The sequence below is a fragment of the Phragmites australis genome, chromosome 6 (genome assembly GCF_958298935.1).
Source record: "Phragmites australis chromosome 6, lpPhrAust1.1, whole genome shotgun sequence".
NCBI classification, from domain to species: Eukaryota; Viridiplantae; Streptophyta; class Magnoliopsida; order Poales; family Poaceae; genus Phragmites; species Phragmites australis.
The window spans coordinates 41,550,997-41,570,449 of record NC_084926.1 but is presented as its reverse complement, the minus strand read 5'-3'; the positions used below and the strand labels follow the sequence as shown (position 1 = coordinate 41,570,449).

Here is a 19,453-nt window from a genome sequence, read left to right as displayed (position 1 = left end):
CTTAGAAATGAGAGCAAAATGCATGTCGTCACTACACAAGATATTGCGAACTGATGAACATGTGCACAAACTCAATTTCATCATGCACTCGAATCCAATATGCCCGGATCAAGTCGGAGGCGGTGGAAGTCTCCCAATCTCATATCTCATTTGGACCAACTTGGCCTCAATCTTAGTAAAGAACTCCCAACTGAGTCTCTGACTTGCCCACAAGATTAAATCAAATAGATGAGACTTGAAGTTTATTCATATGTTTATCAAAATAGACTTGTGCACACGATACTTCGTTTTTTTCCTAAATTAACCAACAATTAACGAAGTGCTCGACCATCTAGAGAACGATCGAGCGTGTGAAGTGACCTCGTACTAAACTTTCCAACCCCCATTACTGCACATTGCAGGCTCAACATCTACTTTTCGTATATCGCTCCACCCCAAATTATACTAAACTAGAACATAATATGAATTAGGTACGCTATTTAATTTTGCATGTTACACAATTCTCTGCCCATGCACAAAATCATTCCTCACATTTAATTTCCACAATTAATTCATTCATTTAACCTTTGCATGAGGCTCAAATATTTGATTTTTTTTGTGGGACAAATCAATCGCAATTTGTTTTAGAGGAAAGCAATCGCAATTATATCCTTTTTCCTGGGGTTGGTGACATTCTGGCCCAAGTTGAGTGGGCCTGCAGGCCCACATAAGTAATTTCTCTCACACTAGTAACCGAACTTTCACACTAAACTGCAATAAGTAAAAATAACCCCTAGTGAGTAGCATTCATCCTCAATAAAAGATTATCTGAAAGGAAACAAAGATAAGATAAAAAAAATGGTATACGACCTCAATCTTAACTTCTCTGGATAGAAGTTGTGTGAAATTACTCGGTGCCTCGGTGGCCACATAAGTGCATGGATAATGATGTTATATATATTATATTGTATGTAAAAATATAAACCAAATGTGAAAAAGAGTGACTCATGCATCTAAAGTCCGTACGGTAATGGTGTGTTCCAAGCACACCCCTCTTTCTCTCCAGGTCACATTCTGAAGCACGCCGAATTTCATATAATTCACATCTTTCAAACTGCCACTAGAAATTTAGAATTTATAGCACGGTACGGTTCTGAGAAGCAAAACACATAGTACATATGTGTGGAAACCATGGGTGAAAATATAGTAGGCCAGCCGAGTGCACTAGCATCAGAGAAAAAATAAAATCCCAATTATTAACAATTTAATTTCACTTCTTATGCATCATATAATCCAAACATATATCATATATAATACATATAATCTAATAGGATCATTTATACTACTCTATTAATATATAACGGTGCGCTATCAACTCTACCATATATGAACTCCATGGTACAAACGTTATGTGTATGTGATCTAGACTTTGTCGAGGACGACAGAAAACAATTGCAATAGATGTGTAAATTGACAGTTCAACTAACATCATTTTCCACAACGGCCGAACTTACAACTCCAAAGATTTGAATGCACAGAAAACGATTGCAATAGATGTGTAAATTGACAGTTCAGTAAAGTTGCACTCATCGAAAGTTTCGATGATGCTCCAGTGAACATATCGGAGTATTTCTGACAGTGGTTGAGAATCACCTCAACGGATGGTCCGGTGTTAAAAAGGTAAAAACATCGGAGTATTTAACAGAACATTGGATTTTTTTTTTCAAGGAAGCTGAAGATCAACACACCGAAAGGTCCAACACTTTGAGTTGAACATACCGGAGTATTTTTTTAAGAAGAAGAGAAGTGGCTCGGTTGGCTCAAAATAAGTCATCGGATAATCTGATGATGGAATTACAATTAAGCTGGAATATCTAGTGTTCACATTGGTTCTGAGTGAGGTTCTAACGGCTAGTTTCTGAGGTTGTATACACCGGATATTCCGGTTCTTGTACCACTGTGAACGCCGAAATATCTGGTGTTCACAGTAAAGTTGAGTCATTAGAGTAACAGCTAGTTGGAGGGTTTGAAGCTATAAATACTCATCCACTCGGTCATTTGAAGGTGATGGAGTCCAAAGAACCCTATATACTCTTGAGAAGACATCCAAGCCATTAAAGTGCTAAAAGTGATCATCCAATGCGATTAAGCACAAGATTAGATAGTGATTAGTGCTTATAGGCCTAGAGAGATTTGTTGTTAGGTGCTGCAACCTAGAGAGTAGATTAAAGAGTGATCCAACCTTGTACCAAGAGGTACATTGATGCCTTAAAATCTTGGTAACTCGCCGGCACCTTGAGCTTAGTAGCTCAAGCTTGTTGACTATCTGACTTAGTGTAGAGCAATGGCAATAAGCGTGTACGATGATACGAAGGCCCTTGCCTTAGTGGTTAAAACTCTGAAGTAAAGATGGCATACAAGTGACTGGAAGAGAGGTTAGTAGTGAGACATCACCTTGGTAGCTTGGTTGCTCATCATGCTTGAAGCCTTGTCTTGGTAGTTTCGTAGCTTAAGAGCCATGACCGGAAGTGTTTTGGCGACCAGGAGCATATCCATTATGGAGCTCCAACGTGCACTAGAGGTGGCTTGTGTGCCACCGATACCACGGGATGAAAATCTCTTATACCGAGTTTGTTCTCTCTTCTTTATTTACGTTTCCGCATATACATACTTGCAATTTACCTTCCTAGAGTAGGCTGCAAATCTCTTTGAACGGTAGAGTAGACATACTAGATAAACCTAGAGGACATTTAGATAGAAATTTATATAGGTTTATCTTGTGAAGTTTTTGGAGTCATTAGTTTTTAAGTGTCCTAATTCACCCCCCCCCCCCTCTTAGGACTTCATTGTTCCTCACAATTGGTATCAGAGTTCTGTGCTCTTGATAGGTTTAACTACCTGAGTTGTGACGTCTAGAGTTAGGATGTATACCCATAGCGCTCTACATTTCGATGACACTAATTTCCCCCGTTGAAAAATTCTAATGACTTGTTATTTGCAAGCTAAAGGTTTAGAAGTTTGGAGAGTTACCGAAAAAGGGATGAGACCACGTGTCATCAACAAGGAGAGGCAATTAGATGCATTGACAAAGAGTATCATTTTATCATCTTTATATGTTGATGCATTTAATCGTGTTTATTCTCTCACCAATACATATGATATTTAGACTAGTCTCATTGAAATACATAAATCCACAAAGAATATGTGCAATGAGAAATATCATGTGCTAGTCTCCAAGCTCAATAACATTAAATAATTTGCTCATGAAAGTGCTAATGACATATACTCACGTTTGAATATTCTTGTCAATGAGATTAATGAGCTAAGTTTGATGCAAATTGGAGATGATCAAGTGGTGAGAAGAATACTTCAAGCTCTACTTCCAAAATACAAGTTGATAGTCTCCATCATCTACGAAAATAATGACATAAAAAATATCTCTAAGCCAAGTACTCGACAAGATCATCATCCATAAGTTGACCATGAATATGAGGGTTGAAGCTTCTTCCTCATCTGACGCTAAGACTTTTGCTCTCATAAGCAAACAAGCTCCGTGCACACACATGAAGGTGAAGATGTGGAGCGGGAGCAAGAGTCAAGCTCAAGCGAAGATGGTGGAGATGAAGATGAAGAGAGCGATGAAGAGGATGAGTAAAGCACCTCAAGTGATGAATATCTTGATCCCAAGGTTGCGAAGCTCATCTCATAAGTGGAGAAAAACATGAAGAAGATAAATACTGATTGACCATTCAATCTCTATGAAAGGCTTGGTCAAAATAATTGATCATATTAAGAAGGAGAAAAAGACCAAGATCAAAAAGAGAGAGACAAGAGGAAGATACAAATCATTTGCAACTATAGGAAGATGAGTGAGTGAAGATGAAGATTCAAGCGATGAGAGCCCCACTATCCACTCCTCCAAGAGAAATTCTTCCTCAAGGTCATCACCACACAAGTTGTCATCACGTAAGCCATCATCTCACAAGTGTCTTATGGTAAAAGATATGAAAAGCGATGTAAGTGATGCTGAATTCGATGAGGATTCTCCCTCTTAAGAAGAACTTCTTGATTTGATCAATGATCAATAAAGGGCCTTAAAAAACAATCAAGAGAGATTAAGAAATTCAATGCACTTAATGACATTCATGCTACATTTATTTCTAGTTATGAACAATTATTGAGAAAATTTAATTTGCTAAACAAGTAGCATGAAAAGCTTAAGGCTAAATTTGAGTGCATTAAATCTCAAACTAAGGTCTCTTTGAAGAAATCTACCTCTCTAATTAATTCCAATCCAAAGATATATGCTTTCACTTCTTGTGATGATTTGATTTATTTATCTAGCTCGCCCCTTTAAAATGAGATTTGTGTTGAGAATGTTGTTGTAGAATCACCTAACAACCTCATTGCACAAGAGAATGATGAGCTCAAGGAAGAATTGGAAAAGCTCAAGAAGGACTTAGTAAAACTAAAGGGCAAAAGACATGTTCAAGCTCCTCAATATAACCGTGATAGCATGGTGAACAAGCTTGCAGAGAGATCCACCGTAACATGTTTCAAATGTCATCAAGAAGACTATAAGTCCTTACAATGCAACAAGTCAAGAAGGAGACCAAGGGGAATAAGAAGATGATAAATCTCTCCAGCAAGACTTCCAACCTCTACACTAAACCTAACTACAAGAACAAGATCAACAGCAATCACTACAAGATCAAGAAGAAGGACAATGGCAAAATGGTTGCACATATTGTTAGGACAAAGGACCGGAGGTGGAACCAACTCATTTGGGTGCTAAGGAAGTCATCATCAACATAAAGGGGTTCAATCGGTTTGGGTTCTAAAGAAGACTTGAAGTCCACGTGGCTAGGGAATTTGGAGACTTAGCTCACAAGATGAGGTAAAAGTTCAAGCAAAGAAGCCAAGTGTATAAGATTGGATGCATTGATGAAGATCATGATCATCGTATGCTCAAATCCTCATCCAAAGGTAAAGGGTACTAGATGCAAAATCCTTTCAATTTATGAATACATTTGTCTTGTCTAGGATTGCATATGCTTATTTCAAATTATTACTAATACCTAGTGTAGGTTTTTCATATAATAGGTTGCTTGTGTTTCTCTCTCTTATGAGCAACCTACGTGGTTTATTAGTTATAGATTCTTACATGACACTAGTTTTATGATTGTTATTTCTTATGTACCATGAGATCAATCTATAGGGTACCCTCCCCATTATTATTAATAACAAGTGCATATATCTCATAAGTATTCAACACTTGCATGCACATATTTAGGGAGAGTATATCCTATGAGTTATGATTTTGAGACTAACATGTGTTTTAAGTGATATTTTTTAGTCTTATGGAGTAATCTACAAGCCTCCGGATGTATGCAATGCTTAAAGCCTTCATTTGATATTATTGTTAATTTATTTGTTCATTTAAGCTATCTCCATACATGATATATTTTAAAATTTCTATCTTGATTTATTATCTAGTTGTGCATATATTTTTATACCTATAAGTGGTATTCACAAGTGGCATTCATAATTGGTATTCACAAGTGAGTCTCATCATATGTATCTACACATATAGAGGGAGTTTAGACTATATCATGTGAGTTTCATGAATTATGATCTTTGTTTGTCACTTTCAATTGATATCAATGCGACAATGCCTAATAATTCTTCATATCTCAAGTGGTATCATTCATATGGATCGTGATTTATGAAACTCTCTCACATGTGCTCTAATGTTTGTCCCTTGAGTTTAATATGTGTTTGTAGATTTTTTGAGATTGTTGATAAGGGAGGAGAATTTTGATGACCAAAGCAAGTTGCAAAAATGGTAAGAAAGATGCGAGAATGGTAAAGTCTTAGTATCTCAAGTTGACAAAGGAGAAGAATTTAGTTGATAAAGGAAAAGAAGAAGAAGAAGCTCTTGCATGGGTTGATCAAGGTAGATAGTGATGATGGAGAAAGAGGAAGCCACAACAAAAAGGGACAAAGTGAAATAGGGGAGATTGTAGCATCCAAGCAAAGAGGTATGGCCTTGTAATCTTTTTGGCATCATATGTTATCTAAATTTTTATCATTTGCCTCTTGTTTTGGTTGCGTTGTCATCAATCATCAAAAATAGAGAGATTGTATCGAAATTGACCCTCTTAGGCCATATGTGTGATTTACAGCATAGTCAATAGAACTAATATGATTGCCAAGCATATATGTTAGTAAGTCTCATGGATGCAATATATGAAGAAGTCACCGAAGCCAGGTCAAAGGTTGATTGAATTGGAGAAGTTACAGAGAAATTATTCTTACTTGATAGTCCGATGTAGAGGAGTTTACACTCACAAGAGTATTTTGTCCATAGGCTGTTGAACTCACCAAATGATCTAGTGAAAAATCTTTGGCAATGCTGGAGTATTCTATCAGTAGAGTTCAGTAAACTTGCACTCACCGGAAGGTCCGGTGATGCCCTAATGAACACACCAGAGTATTTCTCACAGAGGGCGAGGATCATCTCATCGGATGGTCTGGTGTTAGAAGAGTAAGGACACTAGAGCATTTAACAGAACATTGGATTTTTGTAATGGAGTTGAAGATCAATACACCGGAAGGTCCGATGCTTTGAGTTGAACACATCGGAGTATTTCTTGCAGAGAAGAACAGAAGTGACTTGGTTGGCTCAAGACTACTCACCAGATAGTCTAAGTAATGGAGTTGTAGTTACACCAGAATGTCTAGTGTTCACAGTGGTTCTGAGTGGGGTTCTAACAGCTAGTTTCTGAGGTTATACACACCGGATATTTCGGTGCTTGAACCACTGTCAACACTGGAGCGTCCGGTTTTCATAGTTGTCGGTGAATCAGGAACCGGGGGTCCCCGAATCCCGAGGCCAGGCCAGCCATCCGCCACGTGGCGCCATCCCGCGGAGTCTCCTCCGCAGGGCAAAAAAGATTAAGTCCCGGGAGAGGGCACTCGGGGCCACAGTTAGTGGTCTCCTAGTATACAGGTTCACCGATGATATGCGAAGTCTAAGTGCCGAGAAGAAAGTGCTCGGGGAGGTATACGGTGACCCCTGAGCACCCGAGTCCCCCGACGATCAGGAAGGCTAAGTACCAGGAGAAGTGTGCTCGGGGTCGCGAGCGGTGCCCCCCTGGGCACCCAAGTATCCCGATGACCCACTGAAGGAAGTTCCAGGAGAGAGTGCTCGAGGCTGCGTGCAGCGGCCCCCGAGCACCCGGTTCCCCGAGGATCCGTACAAGCATGCCCGGGAGAGAGTGCTCGGGAAGGTGAACAGTAACCCCCGAGCACTCGGTTCCCCGAGGACCGAGGAAGGGCGTGCTCGGGAGAGAGTGCTGGGGGGTGAACAGTGATCCCCGAGCACTCGGTTCCCCGACGACCTAGGAAGCCCCTCCGTCGGTGGCCCCCACAGGAGCCCAGTGATGAGGTGTCAGCCAGTCAAAGGCCCGAGGCCGCATTTAAGAGCGCGCGTGGCCTGTCACCTCCAACTGCTCCCACCACGCTCGGTGTCAGTTCCTGCCACATTCTGGCAGAAGGGCGTGGGACATTAAATGCACGGGTCCCATCCCGTGCCATCCGGTGTGTCTCGGGATAACGTCATAAGGGCAGAGGCATTCCGTCTGCCGCGCTGCTGTGGCAGGAGAACAAGACAGGGCGGGCACGCCGGGCCGCTCTGCAGCTGCCCAGTGGGCTCTCTCCACGGCGCCCGTTGCTAGTGCATTTATGGTGACGGATGACCGGACGCGGGGCGTTTTTTTCACCCCCGGTCACTTCGCACAGAGGCTATGATGACGCCCTTTCCATTTATGGTGCCTTGGGACTCGTGCCCTCCCATTCGGGGCACGCTACTGCCGGCGGGTATTTAAAGCAACCGGCAGCACGGACGAAGACAATCTCCGAACGGGGCTCGATAAGTTAGACAATCTCTCGGAAGTGGAAAAATCCCAGAGGAAGTAAGTAGAGAAGAGAAGAGAAGATCGAGAAGCCCAAGAGCACCCAAAGCCAACAGATACACACAGACCGAAGAACAAGGAGCCCTAGACTCTAGAATAGATAAACATTCTTGTAACCAACAACATCCTTGAGGGACATTCTCAGGGCATTTATAGTATCCATACAGGAGTAGGGTGTTACGCCTCCGTGCGGCCCGAACCTGTCTAAACCCCAGTGCATTTACTTCGTTCCGCACTAGATCATTCCACCCCACCAGCCATCGCATTTATACCCATTTATTTCTCCGGCAAACATATTCATGATCATCCCCCTGGCCGAATCTCTAAAAAGGGGTCTCTCAGGATCCCTGAGACAGGAGTTAACCCTCCGACAGCTGGCGCGCCAGGTAGGGGGGAAGCATCCCTGAATTTGTTTGTTTGTTTTCTCCTGCAGAAAAAATGGCCGGCGGTCATCATCTCCAACGTTCTGGCTCCAGCTCCAGCGAGGAAATGGAGCCCCTCACTCAGGAGGCCCCAGTCGCTGCTGCGTCCCAGCAGCAGCCACGATCTGCACGCACGACGTTCCCCTCCCAAGGGGACCAGGGCGCTGGGCCCAGTAGGGCCGCCGCCGCCGTCACCGATGCACCATCCAACCCCTAGCAGGTGGCCGAAACTCCTGCTGCTAGGTCCGCGTCTGGACAGCGCCGGGCGCCGCTCCGGCGTAGGCTCGCCTTTGGTGAGGCCAGTTCCGGGAGCGCGCTGCTTGCGGCACACGCTCTCCTCAGGCACCCACCAGTCCAGGCGGCGGGGGAAACCCCGGAAGGCCGCTGGCTCCAGGAAGTAGCCGCCCTAGTCGACACGGCCCACCGCTAGGTGCTGGCCGAATGTTCCCGCGCTACCTCACAGCGCGGCGCCGCTAAAACCGGCCCATCATCAGGTGGCGGTCGCACTGGCCGGGGAGCCTCCAAGCGGAGTGCTGCCCCCCTGGCTACTACCGTAGCCCAGGACCTCCGCTTGCACCTCAACGAGCGAAGGGGCATCGAAGACGCGCGTGTCACCCTCGAGCGCCAGCGGGAGACCCGGCAAGAGGCTGAAGCCGAGGACCAAGCCTCCTCTTTGCCGACCCATGATCGTCGGGGCTCCCCGGCTCGCCGGCATTCACCGCCCAAGGGTGCTGCTCGCGCCGCAGGGTACGACACCGGTTGCCGAGCCTTCAACAACGAGCTCCGCCGGGTCAAATGGCCCACTAAGTTCCGCCCCGAGCTGCTGGAGAAGTACGACGGGTCCATTGACCCCGTCGAGTTCCTCCAGATATGCACCACCGCTGTCCAAGCGGCTTATGGCAGCGAAAAGGTGATGGCTAACTATTTTCATGTCGTCTTGAGGGGCTCTGCCCGCTCTTGGCTTATGAACTTACCCCCAGGTCCGCAACACCATCCCGCGGATAACCCCCCACGCTATCATTGTCGCGTTCCGGCAGGGCGTCCGCGACGAGCGGATGCTCTAGAAGCTAGGCACGCACGAGGTCGAAACCACCGCGGAGCTTTTCGCGCTGGCCCATAAGTGTGCCAAGGCGGCGGAAGCTCAGGCATGGCATGTTCCGCGCCCTGAGCACCCCGTCGCCGATCAACCAGGTCCTTCCCGCTCCGACAGGCGGGAAAAGAAAAAGAGAAGGAGGCGCGAGGCTGTCCCCGTCGAGCCAGCCCAGGGCCCCGCCCGTGGGCCGGCCCAGGAACCTGACCGCCGGCAAGCACGCAGGGCGGCAGGGTTCAAAAAAACGTCGGTAACCGCCCAAAAATCGCGGTTACCAACCTTCTCGGTCCGGTCCGGTTTCAGAAACCGAACGGTAACCGAAATTTGAATTCAAAAAATTCAAAAAAAAATAAAAAAACATTAAAAAAATTCAAAACAAATCTTAAAAAAAACTAGACACAATTCTAAGACCTTCTATGAATTTTTTTTTCAAATAATGTCGTTTGCATCATATTCAAAAAAAATCTTTAAAAAAATGAAAAAAAAATTGAAGCGTGCGGCTCAATTATTAACTCACGTTAAGGAAACGTGTAAAATGCAAACACATATTTTTCTTGTATAAAACATATTTTAAGAGAATTTTTAAAATTAATTTCACTTTATTTAGAGTTTTATTAAATTCTCTATGATTTTTTCAAAGTTCACAAGCATAAAGTGAATATGTTAAGAAACTGCACTATAATTAACTTTTTCATGTCTACTATTATTTTTTTCTACGTAAATAATAGTATAAATAAGCTAATAAAAGTGGTTTCACTAATTTTTGAGGTGTGATGGGTCAGTTATGAATTAATCTAGTCGCAACACATTTACACAATCATGCATGTTACAATAACTAATTCATGAGTTCATGTATTTTTAAAAGATATAGGATCATGTAAGAAGACTAAAAAAATTAGGTTCATGATTTTTGGATTAGCAAAGAGTAAACTATGCATTTAACTTGGATTAACAAATAAAATTTCTCACAGAAAATTTTGAACTTTTTTATGAGTATAAATATTTTTATCATGTAGATCATGTTACAAGGAAGCCAACAAAATTTGTTTCACTTGATTTGAAGCTCAGATGAATTAGTTATTGATTTTACAAGATTGAGCCCTTTTTTAGGTTTTTTGTTGAACTGCGCTGAAATTCGATAAATCGAGAAAACCGAGCGGTTACCGACCCAAACCGCTCGGTAACCGAACAAATCAAAAATACGAGAAAATTGCTTGGTAGCCGACCCAAACCGCTCGGTAACCGACCAAAACCGATCGGTTACCGAGAGGGCAAAAACACTATTTTTTCGCAAAAATTCAAATTTTGCCGAATAAATTTTCTTGGATTTTTTTTGAATTTTTGACCGGTAACCGCGGTAACGTGAACCTTGCCGGGCGGCCGCCGACAGACGGCCTACGCCCACGAGGGCTCCCGCTGCGGGGCCCGAGCCGGGGAAGTGGTGCTCGATTCACCAGACCATGTGGCATGACCTCACGGAGTGCCGCACGGTCAAGGGCCTTATCGAGCAGCGCCAAAGGGACCGCGAGGAGCCCCGCAGGAGTGGCGATGATGGAGCTGCCCCCAACAACCCAGAGCTCAGCCTCCAGGAACCCGAGCACACCGTCGCCTTCATCAACAGAGGCACGTACACGCCCTCCTCCCGCCGCAGTGTCAAGACCATGCGGCGCGAGGTGTGCTCAGTGACCCCGAGCGAAGAGGCCATAAGGCCCCTGAAGTGGTCGGATGCCCCGATCACATTCAGCTTGGCCGACCACCCCACCAGTACTGCAGGCGTGGGGCGACTACACCTGGTAGTGTCCCCCACCATCTGAAATGTGAAGGTCAGCAGAGTGCTGATCGATGGGGGCGCAGGCCTTAACCTCCTCTCTAAGGAGGCTTTCGAGAAGCTGCAGGTGCCCTCCAGGCGCTTAAAGTTGTCGCTCCCCTTTTACGGGGTGACACCCGGGCACTCCCTGCCCCTCGGGCAGGTCGAGTTGCCCGTGACATTCGGGAGCCAGGACAACTTCCGGACGGAGAACGTCATCTTCGACGTCGTGGAGCTCCCCTTCCCTTACAACGCTATCCTCGGGCGCCCGGCGCTCGCTCGGTTCATGGTGGTCATACACTATGCTTACCTCACGGTTAAGATGCCAGGCCCAGCAGGCCCCATCTCCGTGTCCGCCGAGACCAGTAGTGCCGTCTCCTGCGCCGAGCAGTTATACTCGGCCTTGGTCTCAGCTTGAGCTTGGTCGAAGGTCGTCCAGGGGGCCTGGGACCCTCTTCATCCAAACCCCGACTCACTCCGACGCTTCCATTCCTACGAAGGAGGTCGTGGTGGGCGAAGACGCCTCCCAGGTCGTCCGAATCGGCGGTGACCTGGGCGGCAAATAGGAAAGCGTGCTCGTCGCCTTCCTCCGGGCTAACGTCGACGTGTTTGCATGGCAGCCGTCCGATATGCCCGGGATCCCTAGGGAGGTGATCGAGCACCACCTGGCTGTGCGCCCGGATGCACACCCGGTGAAGCAGAAGGTCCGGCGGCAGGCGCCCGAGCTCCAGGAGTTCATCCGGGAGCAAGTCAGCAAGCTCCTTGACGCCGGATTCATCCGAGAAGTCCTCCACCCCGAGTGGCTGGCAAACCCAGTTATCGTCCCAAAGGCCAACGGTAAGCTCCGCATGTGCGTGGACTACACCGATCTAAACAAGGCTTGCCCCAAAGATCATTTTCCTTTGCCCCGCATAGATCAGATTGTAGATGCAACCGCGGGATGTGATCTTTTGTGTTTTTTAGATGCAAACTCTGGTTATCACCAGATTCGCATGGCCATAGAGGATGAAGAAAAAACAGCTTTTACCACTACGGTGGGGACCTATTGCTATGTATCAATGCCTTTTGGCTTGGGCAACGCTGGGTCTTCTTTCCAGCGCGCTATCCGCATCACCCTTGACTCGCAGGTTGGCCGCAACGTCGAGACCTACATCGACGATCTCGTGGTTAAGTCCCGAGACCGCCCCACCCTGCTCGAAGATCTTGGCGAGACTTTCAACAGTCTCTGCACTACCCGCCTGAAGCTCAACCCCGAGAAGTGCGTCTTCGGGGTGCCTACGGGTAAGCTCCTCGGTTTCTTGGTCTCCAGCCGAGGGATCGAGGCCAACCCAGAGAAGATCCGGGCCATTGAGCAGATGCGACCCCCGGCTCGACTCAAGGAGGTTCAGCGTCTCGCCGGCTGCATGGCGGCCCTCGGGCGCTTCATCTCCAAACTTGGGGAGCGAGGACTCCCCCTCTTCAAGCTTCTGAAGAAGACCGGTCGTTTCGACTGGACGCCGAAGGCCGAGCAGGCCTTCCGCGATCTGAAGAAGTACCTCACCTCACCACCCGTACTGGTGGCCCCTTCCGAGGGCGAGCCACTACTGCTCTACGTCTCGGCCACTCCTCAGGTCGTGAGCATGGTACTGGTGGTGGAGCACGATGAGTGCTCGGGGCAAGATGCTAGGTCCCAACTCCTGGCCACCCCCCAGCACTCCCCAATCCTCGCAGCTCCCCCCGAGCAGGGGGTCGAGCCCGAGCACTTGGCTTCTCCCGACCAGGGGGTCGAGCCCGAGCACTTGACTCCTCCCGACCAGGGAGTCGAGCCCGAGCACCCGGCCAGCCCTGACCACGTCGCTGAGCTCGGGGGCTGTAGCAGGCCCTCGGGTGAAGCCGTAGTCCGGGCCCGCCGTGTACAGCGACCGGTGTACTTTGTCAGTGAAGTCCTCCGAGATGCCAAGACAAGATACCCCTAATCCCAGAAGCTGCTCTACGCCATGCTCATTGCTTCCCGGAAGCCACGCCACTACTTCCAGGCGCACAAGGTCTCGATTGTAACCACGTACCCACTGGGGCCCATCCTCCAGAACCGAGAATGCACCAGGCGCGTCGTCAAGTGGGCGGTGGAGCTGGCGGAGTTCGACCTGCACTTTGTCAGCCGCCAGGCGATCAAAAGCCAGGCGCTCACTGACTTTGTGGCAGAGTGGACGCCCGTCCCTGAGGTCGTCCAAGAAGAAACCTCCACATATCCCGGGCACGATGCGCCTGGGTACTGGATTATGCACTTCAACGGTTCCCTCACGCTGAATGGCACGGGGGCCGGAGTGGTTCTCACCTCCCCAACGGGTGAAGAACTCTGGTACGTCGTGCAGCTGTAGTTCCGCGCGACCAACAACATGGCGGAATATGAGGGCCTCATCGCCGGCCTCCGAGCCGCGGTGGGCCTCGGGATTCATCGCCTCCTGGTCAAGGGAGACTCCCAGCTGGTGGTCAACCAGGTATCAAAAGAATACCAGTGCACGGATCCTCAGATGGCGGCGTACGTGGCGGCAGTCAGGAAGCTGGAGAGGCACTTCGACGGCCTGGAGCTGCGGTACATCTCTCACCGCGACAACACTCTGGCCGATGACCTTTCTCGCTTGGCCTCCTCCCGTGCGTGCGTCCCTGCCGGAGTCTTTGAAGAAAGACTCACACGGCCATCCGCCCTGCCTGCCGAACAGGACGAAGGGGAAACCTCGAGCTCAATTCAGGGGACCCCGGCGGTGCCCTCAGTGGGAAGCCCCGACGGGGTGCCGCCGTCCGGTGAGTGCGCTGCGCTTGCTGGCAGTTCTCAAGATGCCTCGTGGATCGACGATATCCGAGGGTACTTGAAGGAAAAGTTCCTCCCCAGGGATGATGCCTCTGCTGAAAGAGTTGCTCGGCAGTCCAAACGCTATGCCATAGTAGATGGGGATCTCTACCGGCGTGGCGCAGGTGGCGTCCTCCTGAAATGCATCACTCGGGCAGAAGGCGGCGAGCTTCTCGCTGAGGTCTATGAGGGCGAGTGCGGTGGCCATGCATCGTTCCGCACGTTGGTCGGAAAGGCCTTCCGGCAAGGTTTCTACTGGCCTACAGCCCTCCAGGATGCTTCTGAGTGGTTCGGCGCTGCAGGGCGTGCCAGTTCCATGCAAAGCAGATTCACCAGCCAGCTCAGGCTCTTCAAACCATCCCCATGTCATGGCCTTTCGCGGTTTGGGGGCTGGACATTCTGGGTCCATTCCCCCGAGCAATCGGGGGCTGTGAGTACCTCTACGTCGTCATCGACAAGTTCACCAAGTGGCCGGAGGCGGTTCCAGTCATCAAGGTGACCAAGAACACGGCACTCCAGTTTATCCGCGGTATCACCAGTCGCTTCAGGTCCCGAACCGGATCATCACCGACAACGGCACTCAGTTCACAAGTGCCCTGTTCGGGGACTACTGAGAGGACCTCGGCATCAAGCTCTGCTTCGCCTCTGTCGCTCATCCTCGGAGCAATAGGCAGGTCGAGCGCGCCAACGCGGAGATACTGAAGGGGCTCAAAACCTGGACCTACAACGTGCTCGCGAAGCACGGGAAAGGGTGGATCGACGAGCTGCCTGCCGTGCTATGGGCCAATCGGACCACGCCAAGTCGCGCTACCGGGGAGACTCCTTTCTTCCTCGTGTACGGCGCTGAGGCGGTCCTCCCCTCTGAGCTCACTCTAGGCTCCCCTCGGGTGCATGCCTACTCTAAAGGTGAACAGGAACAGCAGAGGCGCGACGACGTCGACTACTTGGAAGAGCACCGGCGGCGTGTCGCCGTCCGAGCAGCCCGCTACCAGCAAAGCCTGCGGCACTATCATCAGCATCACATCCGGGCCCGGTCTCTCGAGGTGAGGGATCTAGTTCTCCGACGCGTCCAATCGCGCGAAGGAAGGAATAAACTGTCCCCTATGTGGGAATGCCCCTTTACCGTGATTGGTGTCCCGCGAGAAGGCTCCTTTCGGTTGGCTGCAGAGGATGTGCACCCGCTCCCCAACGCGTGGAACATCGAGCACCTGCGCAAATTCTTCCCGTAGATGGCATGTATGCGTGCTTAGGTCAACCAGGCCGGGGGCTCCCCCCCCCCCCCCCCCCCGCCCAAGTTGACCGGGGGCTACCACTAACCGGGTAAGTCACCCAGTCTTGTAAAAATTGTTAATACAATATATATGTTATCAATGTGCAGTTCTTATGTCAAATTCTATTTCTTCCGGATTCCATATGTTTAATCTGTCTGGTGAGATGCTCGATTGTGCGAGAAAACATTTGCTCTCTCATTTTCCCCATTGATAAAAGAATCCCGATCGATATGTGTGCGGGCAGTTGCCGCTGACTTATGTCTGTCGTGGTAGCCTGTGGTGTTCGGTGTCGTGGCAGTCCCCCGGGCATCACCGAGTCCCTGGGGCTCTCGGGTAATCCTATCGCTCGAGCAAAGAGTAGTCCGGAGCCTAGGTCCTAGGGGCGGGCTATCGGTGCTTGATCTGGTCTGTCATACCCGGGCACCACTGAACCATAGGACCTCTGGGTTATGCCTCTACCTGTATTGTCCGCCGGTCTGGGTATTCGAGAGGTCTCGGGTCGAAAACAAGAGCAGCCTATAATAAGGAATCTTTCTATTTTTCTCGAATCACAGATCAACAATCAAAAGCAAAAGCAACTCGACCGCAAGGGCCCCAGTGCCCAGGTCGCTGCTCGGCCCTAGGGGTCCTCGGGTGGTCCTACCACTCAGGCATGAGTGGTCGGGATCGCCTGGGCCCGAGCTCCCCATCGCGCTCCCCAGTGCTCGGGCGCTCCAGTCGAAGGAACCAAGTTCCCGGGCACCCCGAGCTCAGAGCGCATACCTCTCCTGGATCGGTTGGCCGAAAAGCTGACAGCTGTCCGTTGAGTGATTAAATTCATATGAATTTACATTTAGTAATATATTGTTCCTGAGTCATCCTCGGGGCCCCCGTATTCTAATCTGTTCGGTGAGATGGTCTCCTGGCGCACAAAACCCTACCACGTGTCCACTTTTCTCGGAACGACAGAACGGATAGTAGAAAGGTGTACCGTACGAACGGCGATGTCTGACCGAAGTCTTTCATGGTGGTCGTGGTGTTCGGTCCGCTTAAAAGGCCCCAGGAACTACCGAGCCTCTAGGGTTCTCGGGTAATCTCACTGCTCGAGCTGCTCGAGCGGTCGGGAGCCTAGACCCTGGGAGCGGGCTGTCGGTGCTCGGTTCGGTCCGTCCTAGCCCGGGCATCACCAAACCGTGGGGGCTCTTGGTCGCATTTCTGCCCGCACATGTCTCCGGTCTACCTGTTCGAGTGGTCGCAAAATGGGAAAGTATTCACTGGTCGTGGCGTGCTCCGTGCTGAATCGACCTATCTCCCGAGCAAAGAAGTTCATGCCTTTGTCTTTTGACTTAGCCGCTGCGGACTCACGAGGGCTCAGGACTGAACACGCAAAGAAGGCCTCACTGCTCGGGCGATGAGTGGTCGGGGCAACTTCGTTCTCGGGGAGGGAAAGGTCGAGCTCGGTCTGACTAAGTACTCCTTAGGACATCAAGTAAAAAGAACAGAGACTTCATCAAGCACTTAGAAGAGCACTGGAGTTACGACCCCAAAGAAAGGCTTCCATTATATTCACAAGAAAGGACAGCTATTCTGAGGGATCACTCCCATATTTACATCAAGTCAAAAAAGAAGAAAACTACAAAAGACTAATGTAAATCGGAGCCGTCGGGCTCAGGAGATGGCGGGGCCTCCTCGCTGCTGCTCCCCGGGTCCAGAGGCGGTGGCGCCTCCCGCATAAAGCAGGCCGCCACCTCGGCGGTGACTCCCCGAACTGCTTCCCGGGCGGCCTCCTCCTCGGCCTCGACCACCCCTTCCCGAGCTGGTTCCAGCGAGAAGTTCGGGTCTCGGCTCCGGTAGCAGGTCAAGACGTGCTCGGCCACCGCTTGGGCCAGGCCACGTCCTTCCCGGGCGGCAAGCTCCTGCACCACCTGGGGAAGCGCCTCGAGGCGCTGGCTGATTCTCTGGGAGCCAAGGGTAACGTGGCCGATGCCCGTCCCCTTCGCTCCCACATGGACTCGCCCAAGCCCGGCCACCCTCACGGACCTCCGTGCTTGCCGAAGGTCGTCCTCCATCATCAGCTTCACGTTGGCCCGTTCGGTCTTGGCGGTCTCGAGCTCCTCCGTCATGCTCTGCAGCCACTCCTCGAGGCTCAGTCCCTCGGCTGCGCTGGTCGAGGCGCCGCCGGGCACCTGGGCTTCGGCCTGCTCGCGGGTGGTCAGCTCTGAATCCCACTTGGCGGCCCACTCCTCCCGAGCAGTGGAGGCCACCAACGCCTCGGCAGCCTCCGTCTCCCGCCGGATCAGCAGCTCCTCCTGGGCGTCCAGGTCCATCGCCGTAATGCTAACGTCGGTCTCGCGGATCGCGACGTCCTCCTCCCGGCGCCAGAGCTCCTCCTCCTGCCGCTGGAGTTCGGCGCGACTCTGCTCAACCTCGCCTTTCTGGCGGGCCAAGTCTGCCTGGGAGGCCTCCGCTGTCCTCTCGCGGGCCAGGACCGCCTCCTCCCGAGCCTGCACCTGCCTCTCCCTGGCGAGTACCTCGACAGCCTGCTGCCGCGATGTCTCGGCCAGGCGGGCGGCTTCTTCCTGCTCCCGCATGGCCTCCGTGCGAATGCCCTCCAGGGCCTCCCGCTCCTCCTCTAGCTCGTGCCGCTCGTTCTCATTGACGGCGCGCGCCGCGGCGACGCGGGCCTCAAAAAGGAGCCTGCCCTCGGCAAGCCGCTCCCTCTCCTCAAGGAGGGCGGCGTGGCCCGCTTCAAGCTGCCTCCTCTCTCCCACCACGGCCGCCACCAGCCGCTCGATCACCTCCCGGGCGCTTCCTAGCACATCCGGGAGGAGTTCTACAGGCCGGCTGGGCGACGACCGGGCGCTGGGTCCCCTGCGAGCCCCCTCCGAGGGGCTCGGGGTCCCAGAATACTACCATGCAGGCACCGCCCTCGACGAGGCCATCCGCCCTGCACTTGATGTGCTCACGGCGGGCTCAGCCAGCGTCGGTTGCCCGGGCACGGCCTCCGCCATCGGCTCGGGGCAGGGCGGCGCATGTGGCTCTGTCCCGGCCAGCACGCTCTGCGGCTCCTCCGGCGTGGTTGGCAGCCCCGGCTCCACCGGCGCGCTCAGCTCAGGGGTGCTCGGCTCGGGGGCTGGAGCCGGCCTCGGCGCCTCCGGTCGTCCTTGGTCTCCGGCGGCGTCCGTACGCGGCCTGCAAAAGAAAACAAGGTCAGTCTCCGAACTCACTCCGGGCAAGGCATGCTCAGGAAAAAGGGGGGAAACTTACTCAGATTTGGGTCTTCGATATTGCCACCTTGATTCCAGGATCCTGTACTTTGGGCCCGACGGCGTTGGCCCAGAATCCTCCCCCCTCCTCTTCCGTGGGGGGCTCTGCGGGGCCGCTGCGCGGTCTCCGGGCTCCACACCAAGCCCAAGCAGATCAAGGTCTGGTTCCAGAACCGCAGATGCCACCCCCGACGCTGGCCCCGCGCTGGACAATTGGCCGTCCCGGCCTCCCTCCTTCTCGCCAGGCGACGGCGACGGCGAGGACGCCGGCGTAGGAATGAAAGTCCGAGGGAGCTTCCCTCTGTCCCCCGGCGCTGTCGCCGCCCCACTGCCGGCGGTGCCTCCTCCTCCGGCCTGGTGGCTGCTGCGTGCAGCAGCCCCACCGTTGGCCTGCGGCCCGTGGCGCCCGGGCCACCGGTCTGCGCCGGACCTTCTGCGGCCTCCTCGCCGGCCGCCTGGTCCACCCCGGGAATCTGGAGAGTCCCGGGGTTCCGACGCCCTGGCTGGTCGACTAGCCCCTGGCGTCGAACTCCGGCACCTTCGCTTGCAGCGCCACCCGATTCGGGTCAGCGTAGAGCGCTAGCTCCTTCTAGGGGAGCTCCGCCCGACTCAGGTCGTCCACCCCGATCACCACCCGGGGCAGGCCCCTCAGAGCAGGCCTGTCCAGGTCCCACTCCGCGCCGATCTGAGTCCTGGTGATGTCCTGGGGGCCGGTGTACACCCAGCAGGGCCGGGCCCGCTCCCGCAGAGGCGCCAGGCGGCGGTGCAGGTAGTCCGCCACCACCATCACCGAAGTAAGCCCGGCCTGGCGCAGGAAGTCGATGCGCTCCAGGACC

At 51.6% G+C, this 19,453-nt stretch overlaps 1 long non-coding RNA gene across 1 annotated transcript in view; it reads right to left on the bottom strand.

Moving 5' to 3' along the window:
- LOC133922543 (uncharacterized) overlaps window positions 1–19,453 on the bottom strand; it is a 32,829-nt gene that overhangs the window by 1,732 nt on the left and 11,644 nt on the right. The gene's annotated exons all lie outside the window — the stretch shown is intronic.